The sequence below is a fragment of the Chrysochloris asiatica genome, unplaced genomic scaffold (genome assembly GCF_000296735.1).
Source record: "Chrysochloris asiatica unplaced genomic scaffold, ChrAsi1.0 scaffold00236, whole genome shotgun sequence".
Lineage (NCBI taxonomy): Eukaryota > Metazoa > Chordata > Mammalia > Afrosoricida > Chrysochloridae > Chrysochloris > Chrysochloris asiatica.
This window is the reverse complement of record NW_006408754.1, coordinates 1,616,620-1,624,858: the sequence shown is the minus strand read 5'-3', so window position 1 is coordinate 1,624,858 and position 8,239 is coordinate 1,616,620. Positions and strand designations below refer to the sequence as shown.

General features: G+C 38.5%; 1 pseudogene; it reads right to left on the bottom strand.

Annotated features, from left to right (window-relative positions):
- Positions 1 to 363: 363 nt before the first annotated feature.
- The window catches only part of LOC102811192, a 16,854-nt pseudogene continuing 8,978 nt past the window's right edge, over positions 364 to 8,239 (bottom strand).

Here is an 8,239-nt window from a genome sequence, read left to right as displayed (position 1 = left end):
CAGCATTTATACTTTTATTTCTTAAATTTAGACCTCTGCAAGCATGTGCATATGAGTATTTGTGATCTGAAATATATTTTGTAGGATTTAAATGAAACTACCCTAAAGTCAGACTATCAATGAATAAATGACACAATAGCCCAATAGTCTATTTTGGAGGAAGTCAAATTGTCAGGGAGAATAGAAAGATACAGTGTGACTTGGAAGCTTTCCCAGTGAGTTGGGTTTTCAGGGAAAAATAGACTTACAGCAAATGCTGTAAGGTCTGTCTCTTAAACGTGTCTCCAATGACTTGACATCTAGTATAAAACATTCTTGGCCAAAGACTCCTGCTGAGAAACCTGCACAGTATTAAAAAGTCTTTTACATGCCCAAGAAGGAATCTAATTCATTAGCCTAAAAAAAAAAAAAAGCAAAAAAAACCCTCTGGCTATATAATATTTATTCATCTCTTATTTCAATCTGCCATTCTTTCTTCATTAAATGTAATTCCATTCTTTACTACTGCAATACCCAAAAGACCCTATTTCTCTTGACCTCAAAATCAATGTGTACAGCTACAAGCTGCTACTGGTTTGTATTTTCAACTTCAGATTTGCCTACAGATACTAGAGAAAGCGGAATCTACCAGCATACCTCATTGTATTGTGCTTCACTTTTCTGCAGTTCACAGATACTGTATTTTTTTCAAATAGTTTTGTGACAACCCTGCATAGAATAAGTCTATCCTTGCCATTTTCCCAATAGCATGTACTCACTTCATGTCTTTGTGTCATATTTTAGTAATTCTTACTATGGCACTACAGGTTAATGACCTGGACTGCAAGGTTGGCAGCTCAAGCTCACCAGCTGCTCCTTGGAAACCCTATACACAGTTGCTGTCGGTCAGAACCAACTCAACAATACTTAATGACAACAAAACAACATTTTAAACTTTTTCCATAATGCTATTGCACATGCTATTGATAGACTACAGTATGGTGTAAAATAATTTTTGTGGTTCGAAATCTAATACTTATCCTATAGAGTCCTACTTTGAGGATGGTGGTAGTTAAGTGCTATTGAATAATTTCTGACTGATAGTGACCCTGTATGGGTAACCAAGGAACAATGGGTAAGTTTGAGGTTATGTTTTTATCATCCTATCTTTTTTTTTTAAGTTTTTATTGTGAATTGAATAATAGTTTACAAGGGGAACATCAGTTTTAAACTCATCCTTTCATTTCAATGATTACAATCTCCTCCGTGCATCATCATTCAACAGTATTTACTTCTATTCCGTTTTTTTTTTTTTTTGAGGAGGAATGTATACATAAATACTCAGGAATATATAATCATTTAAACAACCAAAGGGCACATACTAAAAGCCTGTCTCCTGGCAGCTAGCACATAGTCTTTCTCTTTCCATGAGTCTAGAGTCCTTAGGTGCTCTGTTTCTCCATGCCCTCATCTCTGTCATCACTGCTTCTCTGGATAGGGTACCACATTCCACTTACGCTCGCTCTTCTCCCTTGATGGTCCTAGGGTCCTCTGTTCCTGGGATGTAAGATTAACTAATCCCCTGTTTTTGTTACAAAGCTTCTATCTTTACAGTTGTGGCAGTCACAATTATTCATGATAACTATTACTCACTATTGAATCATAAGAATCCTATCCCCATCTCTTTTCACCAGACCCATCAAGACAAGATGAATACTATTCAGTGGGGATTCTGCCTTCCCCCGCATGCTCTGAAACTAAACTCCCTCTTAAAAACTTGTAAGCCAGTCATTTCATGCCTTTATACACCCCTCCCCTCCATTTTAGGTAGCCAATGTCTAAGTTGCCCATCCCTATTAATCCTGTATACATAGAGGATAGGATTGATCCTTGACGTAAAGACTCTTTCGCTCTCAGTTGGTGTTTTTTGTAACTTAAAAAAAATTTTTTTTTTCAGTTTGTACTGTGAGCTGCTACATCCATAAGTATAGGTCAAGTTCATCAAATTGTAGCAATTTACACTTGTTTCCTTTATCAAAAATCCTTACCACTGGACCAATAAACAACATCCATATAAACGGAGAAAAGATTGACGTACCATGGACTACCAATAGAGCAAATAGATCTATGTTGGAAGAAGTACAGCCAGAGTGATCCTTGGAAGCCAGGATGGCCAGACTTTGTCTTTCATACTTTGGGCATATTATCAGGAGAAACCAATCACTGGAGAAGGAACATCAAGTTTGGTAAAGTGGAGAGTGGGAGAAAAAGAAGAAGACCCACAATGAGATGGATTGGCACAGTGGTAGCAGCGATGGCTTCAGGAGTAGCAGTGATTGTGAGGTTGGCCCTGGATAGGGCAGTGTTTACTTCTGTTATGCATAGGGTCACTATGAGATAGTACCAACTCAAAAGCACCTAACAACAAACAATTCATGTTGTTTATTGGTCAGTTCAGTGGTAAGGATTTTTATTTTCTTTACATTGAGATGCAATCTAAACCTAAAGTTGTGGTCTTTGATTTTCATCAGTAAGTATTTTAAGTCTTCTTCACTTTCAGCAAGCAAGGTTGTATCATCAGCACATTGCAGGTTGTTAATGTATTTTCCTCCAATCTTGAGGCCATGTTTTCTTCACATAATCCATCTTCTTGGATTATTTGTTCAGCATACAGATTGAACAAGTATGGTGAAAGAATAAAACCCTGTTGCACACTTTTCCTAATTTAAAACCATTTGGTGTTCCCTTACTCTGTTCCAAACAACTGCCTCTTGGTCTATGTACAGGTTTCTCATGAGCACAATTAAGTGTTGCAAAATACTCCTTCTTCGCAATGTTGTCCATAGGTTGTCATGATCCACTCAATCAAAAGCCTTTGCATAGTCAATAAAGCATAGGTAAACATCTTCCTGCCAGTCTGGTCATCCTGGATTCTAAGGAGCATTCTGGCTATACTCTTGTACACAAATTTGTATATTTTTCTGGCAGTCCATGGTACCCTCAATATTTTTCTCCAACACCAAAAGTCAAATGCATGAATTCTTCTCTGGTCTTCCCTATTCCCACCACCCATCTGTCAGTTTATCATACTGTGGTGACTTGTGTGTTTCTGTGCTGCTGGAAGTTTTGTCATCAGTATTTTAAATATCAGCAGGATCACCCATGGTGGATAGGTTTCAATTGAGCTTCCAGACAAAGACAGACTAGGAAGAAGGAGTGGCAACATACTTCTGAAGGTTTAGCCATGGAAAACCTTATGAATAGCAGTGGAACACAGTTAGAGAGTACCAGAACATTGAATATTAAAACATTATGAATAGTACCATAATATTATCAAATATAGTGCCAGAAAATACTTAAAATATGACTGGGGAAGAGAAGCCTCCAAAAAGTAGAGTTGACTATGATGATGCAAATGGAGTAAAGCTTTCCAGATTTGAATTTGCTGATGGGGTAAAACTGAAAATGAGGAGAAACAGCTGTAAAAATCTCTTAAGAATTAGAACATGGGACATACAAAGTATGAATCTAAGAAAATTGGAAATTGCCAAAAGTGAAACGGAACACATAAAGATGAATATCCTAAACTGAAATGGACTGGTATTGGTCATTTTAAACCTGACAATCACATGGCTTACTATGCCAGGAACAACAAATTGAAGAGGAAATTCATCATCAAATGAATGACAAATTCATCATAAAAAAAAAAAAATTCAAGGTCTGTTTTAAAGTATAATGCTGTCTGTGATAAGATAGTATCCATACGCCTCCAAGAATACCAGTTGATACCACTTTTATTCAAATTTATGTACCAACCACTAAAGGCAATCATGATGAAGTTGAAGAATTCTACAACTTTTTCAGTCAGAAATTGATCAAATATACAATCAAGATGTATTGATAACTACTGGTGATTAGAAGGTTGGAAACAAAGAAGAAAGACTAGTAGTTGGAAAATATGACATTGGTGCTAGAAACAATCCTGGGAATCGCATGATAGACTTTTGCAAGACCAGTGACTTATTCATTGTGAATACCTTTTCTAAGCAGCATAAAAGACAATTTATACACATGGACTTCACCAGATGGGATACATAGAAATCCAACTGACTACATATGTCGGAAGAGACGGTGGAAAAGTTTCATATCATCAACTAAACCAAGGCCAGGGCAAAGTGTGTGTAATATACAATCAATTGCTATTATGCAAGTTCAGGCTAAAGCTAAAGAAAATAAAAATAAGTCCATGAGAGATAAAATATGACCTAAGGTGCACCTGACCCAAGCCATGATCTTTTCAATAGCATCATATGCTTTTAAAAGTTGCACAATGAATAAGGAAGACTGTAGAAGAATTGATGCATTTGAGTTACGGTGTTGGAGATGGATTTTAAAAATACCATGAACTGCCAGAAGAATAAACAAATTTGTGTTGAAAGAAGTACAGCCAGAATGCTCCTTAATGATGACAAGACTTTTGTCTTTCTTTGGATGCATTATCAGGAAGAACCATTCTCTGGAGAAGGACATCATGCTTGGTAAAGTGGAGGGTCAGTGAAAAATAGGAAGACCCCCATTGAGAAGGATTGACACAATGGCAGCAGCAAAGGGCTCAAGTGTAATGACAATTGTGAGGATGGCACAGGACAGGGCAGTGTTTCATTCTGTTGTGTATATAGTTGCTATGAGTTGGAACTGACTCAGCGACACCTAACAACAACAACTGCCTTATTCATTGTCCAACTTTCAAATGCATTTGAGACTATTGAAAATACAGTGGCTTGGATCAAGGAGCACCTTAGTTATCAAACTTGTATCTTTGCTCTTGAACACTTTAAAGAGGTTTTGTGCAGATTTGCCTAATGCAACATGTTGTTAGATTTCTTGACTGCTGCTCCCATGAATGTTGATTATGGATCCAAGCAAAATGAAGTCTTTGACAACTTCAACATTTTCTCCATTAATCATGATGTTATTTACTGGTCAGTTGTGAGGATTTCTGTTTTCTTTATATTGAGGTGTAATCCATACTGAAGGTTGTGGTCTTTGATCTTCATCACTAAGTATTTTAAGTCCTCTTTGCTTTCAGCAAGCAAGGTTGCATCATCTGTTTATCTCAGATTATTAATCAGTCTTCCTCCAATCCTAATGCCATGTTCTCTTTCATATAATCCTGTTTCTTGAATTTTTTGCTCAGCATACGGTTGAATAAATATGGTGAAAGGATACAACCCTGGCATACACTTTTCCTGATTTAAAACTATTCTGTATGCCCTTGTTCTGTCTGAGCTACTGCCTCTTGGATTATGTAAAGGTTCCTCGTGAGCAAATTTAAGCTTCGCAATGTTATCCATAGCTTGTCATGATCCACATAGTTGAAAGTCTTTGCATAATTAACAAAATACAAGTAAATATCTTTTTAAGATGTGGATTACTGAGCTGAGCTACTAACCTCAAGGTCAACAGTTCGAGTCTACTCAGGCCAAAGATAAGGTTTTCTGCCCCATAAAGATCTACAGCCTTGGAAACTCCATAGAGAGTCTCTATGAGTTGAAACGGACTTCATGGCACATTACCAACAACCTGTAAGTGTTGAAGAGGAGTCCTGGTGTGTTGGTGGTGATGATAGTTACGTGCCGTGGAGTTGATTCCAACAAATAGTGACCTAATACAGGGTTTCCAAGGCTGTAAATCTTTACGGGAGCAGAAAGCCTTAGCTTTTTCCCAGCATAGCTGATAGTTTCTAACTTGCTGACCCTGAGGTTAGCAACACGATTTATGCTGTGGGGTAATGTTGTCGTGTGCGGTGGAGTCAGTTCCGACTCATAGTGACACTGTACAGGGTTTCCTAGGCTGTAAATCTTTACGGGGGCAGAAAGCCTCACCTTTCTCCCAAGAAACAGCTGGTAGCTTCGAACTGCTGACCTTGCAGTTTGCAGCCCAATTCATAACCACTACGCTACCAGAGCTCCTTGTGGGTTAATGTGCTAGACTGCAAAGTCAGTTTGAACCACAAGGTTGGTGGTTCAAGTTCATGAGCTGCTCTTTGGAAACCCTATACATGGTTGCTATAGGTTAGAACCAACTCAACGGCACGTAACAGCAACAAGAGTTGAAGAACCTTTTAAATATGCCTCTGTGAAAAAGTCCTGGTGTAGTGTGTAGGACAATGTGCTGGACTGCGAGGTCAGTTTGAGCCTCAGGGTCTTCAGTTGAAATCCACCAGCCACTTCTCAGAAACCCTATTCAGGGTCACTGAATTGGAACTGACTTAAGTGGCACTTAACTGTGAAAAAGTGACATTTGAAGCAAGTTTGGATGTTTCTCATATTGATAGCTGGGAAAAGCATATTCCAGTCTGTATAAGGCTGTAAAGTAGAAAGAAAAGATTTAGCAAGACTGGATTAGAGGGAATAGTTGAAGTCAGAAAGATAAAAGAGGGTGTGAGTAGGAAACAGATCAGGTAAAGCCTTGGGGGCAAGACAATGACGGGTGGGTTTTTCATTGCAGAAAATGGAATCGCTTGGAGGGTTTTGAGCAGTGTCATCTGATTTACATTTCTAAAGAATCTTTTCATATAAAGGTTTATCTTAATTCTTTATTTAAAAATTTTTATACCTAAAGGTTCAAAGGATAAACACTTATATATTCTTCACCCTCATTGACCCATAAATTTGCAATATTTTTGTATATATATTGCATATTCCTTCATAGCACTACACAGCTACACTATTTACACTGATGTTATTACGAATTGGGCTGCTAACCTCAAGGTCAGCAGTTCGAAACTAACCGCTGTTCTATGGGATAAAGATGAGGCTTTCTCCTCCTGTAAAGATTTACAGCCTCAGAAACCCTGTGCAGGGTTACTGTGAGTCAGAACTGACTCCATGGTACACAATTATCCAATATTTAATCCATATTAAAATCTACCCAACTATCTCCCAAAGTATAATTTACCGCTTAAATTAGCAATTATATTAACTTGTGCATATGATAAAATTACTTATTAGTGCAGAGTATTTTTATGTATGGATAGGCCCATTTAACCACTTCCTAAAACAATGCAGGAAAGTCCAGGTGTGGCCCTGTCGGCTAATGCGCTGGACTGCAAAGTCAGTTTGAACCACAAGGTCAGTGGTTCAAGCCCACAAGTCACTCCTTGGAAACTCTACGTAGGGTCGCTAAGGGTGAGAACTGACTCGAAGGTACTTAAACCCTATACAGGATGGTAGTGTAGTGATTACGATTTGGGCTAATCTCACGGTCAGCAGTTCAGTTCGAAATTACCAGCTGTTTCGCAGGAGAAAGATGAGGCTTTCAGCTCCCATAAAGATTTACAGCCTCGGAAAACAGGTACAGGGTCGCTATGAGTCGGAACCCACTCCACGGCTCATGAGTTTAAACTGACTTGACAGGACTTAACAAGCAAACTTTAATTACACTGCATTGTATGACTCTCATCTTGCAAAATTGCAAAAATATGCTTTGGGCACTTTCAGGTAAATTTATTCCAAATTAGTTAGAAATTCTCTTTTCCCCACCTCTGATAAATGTAGCTATTTCCACTTTTCATTTATGACAATAAGCTTCTATGCAGATCCATTTGCCTCAAGCAATCTCTCAGCAGATCTTGACTCCCAACTCAAGTAACTTCAGCACTCCACCACCCCTCCCCTAATCCGAGTTCTCAAAAGTTATAGTATCTCACATCTTTTGCACACAAGGTAGCAAGCCTGCTACTTTAGTTTACAGATGGCAAATCACAAGTATGTATGTCTTCTCTTAGGTCTTTCCAAACAAGGAAAACATAGCATGTGGTCTCTGCCATGAGACTATCTGGGGTAGAGTTTATAGCCTAACAGTATTCTGGGAGCATGGGAGACATTGAGTTGGGGACCAGTCTACAGGCATTTAGGGGAGGGTATGAAGACTCTTAAGAGTTCTAGTGTACATACAACTTTAGAGGTTTCACCTTGGGGATATTAGGTAGGAGTCAAACAAGACTCAGCAAATCACTAAGTCAGTGTGATCAGCACCACAGCAAGGGATAAAGTTGAGGTTTTCTGCTCCCTGAGTGTATATATATATATACATATGTACATGGTAGCGTAGTGGTTACAAATTGGGCTGCAAACCACAAGGTCGGGAATTCGAAACTACCAGCGGTTCCGTGGGAGAAAGACAGCCTCGGAAACCCTGTAGTGTCGCTATGGGTGGGAATCAACTCGACAGCACTTAACAACATATAATATACATA